The sequence below is a fragment of the Gavialis gangeticus genome, unplaced genomic scaffold (assembly GCF_001723915.1).
Source record: "Gavialis gangeticus isolate Ggan-Ray unplaced genomic scaffold, GavGan_comp1, whole genome shotgun sequence".
NCBI lineage: Eukaryota > Metazoa > Chordata > Crocodylia > Gavialidae > Gavialis > Gavialis gangeticus.
The window spans coordinates 57792897-57794852 of record NW_017729029.1 but is presented as its reverse complement, the minus strand read 5'-3'; the positions used below and the strand labels follow the sequence as shown (position 1 = coordinate 57794852).

Here is a 1956-nt window from a genome sequence, read left to right as displayed (position 1 = left end):
TGAATGAGCTAGCCTGGATACTGGGAGCACCATACAGCCACATTAGTCTGAGCAGAGCACCATGCTAATGAGGCCCTGGAGAGCACTGTGCTAATACCTTTCTACTGCTTTCAGGACCTGAGCTAGCTCAAGCATTTTTGAATGGCAATGCATCGTGCTATGTGAACATCTCTCAGTGGCACTTACAGACTTAATACATTAAATCTTCAGAATCAGAGCCCATTTACCTGGCCATACGATGTGATGGGATAAAGAAGCATGATGAATTTCTCTCCCTCTCTTGGCCTGCAACTCTTTTCTATTTTTTGCATCTGTTCTTAAGTTACTTTATTCACAAGCAGCAAACTTCAGAAACTTGCAAATAAAGTCGCACAGGGAGCAAAACTTTAAACAAACAGCAGCACAAGAACAATGCACCTGAAAGGAAAATACAATAAAAGAATTCAGAAGTCTTGAAAGGTTCAGTCAAGGCTGTCTAGCCTATATAGCATAGATTGCCATTAACTTACTGCTGAGGCAGTTGAAAAATATCTGAAAGTCTAGAAACATATAGAAACAACACAAGCCATATTTCTATGATTGTTTTAATGCTTACAGATCAGATTTTAGGTGGTGTAAAACCAATAAAGTTTATGGATCTAAAGCCATTTCCACCAGATGATCATCTGGCCCTGATGTTTCTCTTTTTCAGTTCCCTCAGTCTCCTGCTGCTTTCATTCACACAGGACCAGTCGATAAGCAAGAAAGCCTTCAGGGGTACATTTTCAAAGCATTGATTGAATATGCACACTGATATCTGTAGGCGCATAACTCTTCTGTGAACCCGGGAAAGATGCCTCCTTTTCAAAGCCCTGTGGACACATGCTGGCAAACAGAAAATTTGGTGGGGGTGGAGCAGGGTGGCGACAGGGGAGATGGGAAATACATGCTTGGTTTGGGTGCTTGCTTGTACACATATGCATAGATGCACACATATGTGCATGCGCATACACAAACGCACACATGCTGGGCTCATCTACACATTCATTAATGTGCTGTTGTTAGTGCACATTAAAGTTTAGTAGCTGTAATAAGTTTAGTACCTGCAGCCAGCGCACGGTTTATTAGTGACGCTAATGCGCACTAGACTAATTCTAGTCTTAGCACACTAGCACAGCTTTTGCCGTGACATGCTAACGCGCAGTAGAATTAGCCTACTGTGCAATTAGTGCCTCATGTAGATGTGCCCGCTCTTCTGGGAAGACACAACTTTACACAGGAACATTTTATTGCCTGTTTATGAGCCCATAGCCTCCTCGGCCCGCTGCAGTAGGATTGTAGCTCACATACAGCTTCACTCAGTATCTACACACGCAAAAAGCAGAGAACCTGGAGTTGAAATAGGGAAGACCTGATCCTGGAGTTGAAACAGGGAAGGCCTGTGTACCTGGGAGGGAGGAAAATAAGGCCTGAACCTTCTTTTCTGTCCCATTTTAAAAATAAAGCATTGTTTAGTGACCCTTTCCTAGGTGACTAAGTGAAGTTTTCCCAAGCCCTCACATTTGCTGCTCTGCAAGATGTAGATAACGGGAGCCCTGTCATTTTCCCAGCCTACTCCATACAATTTACCACGTAATATGGTAAAACAAGCATAATTCCACGAGAAAGGTGTGTGGGACATGCAAGAGTGCTATTTTCTACGCTGAAAAACAGCACTTAAGAGCCTGACGCAAAGTCCAGCGAAGGCAACAGCCACGGTAGTCTAGTTAAGGGGAGATTCAAACCTGCCCCATCCTACGGGGAGCAGAGGTAGACATTACGTTTCAGAAAGGTGCCATATGGCCGCACAGCTCAGTGCTGAATACAGAATGGGAGAGGTGAGTGTTCAGTCCCTTTAAAAAACTAAGGGCACCTTTATTCAGGGCCTAATGATGGGTCTGGATGGCTAACATTAAGCATCCCTGTTGGAAAAGTTGG

The 1956-nt window shown here is 43.9% G+C and overlaps 1 long non-coding RNA gene across 1 annotated transcript in view; it reads left to right on the top strand.

Moving 5' to 3' along the window:
* Positions 1–1105: 1105 nt before the first annotated feature.
* The window catches only part of LOC109300429, a 23512-nt gene continuing 22661 nt past the window's right edge, over positions 1106–1956 (top strand). The window contains exon 1 of the long non-coding RNA XR_002098220.1: positions 1106–1222. This is a non-coding gene — a long non-coding RNA (uncharacterized LOC109300429). The remainder of the gene's footprint in view (positions 1223–1956) is intronic.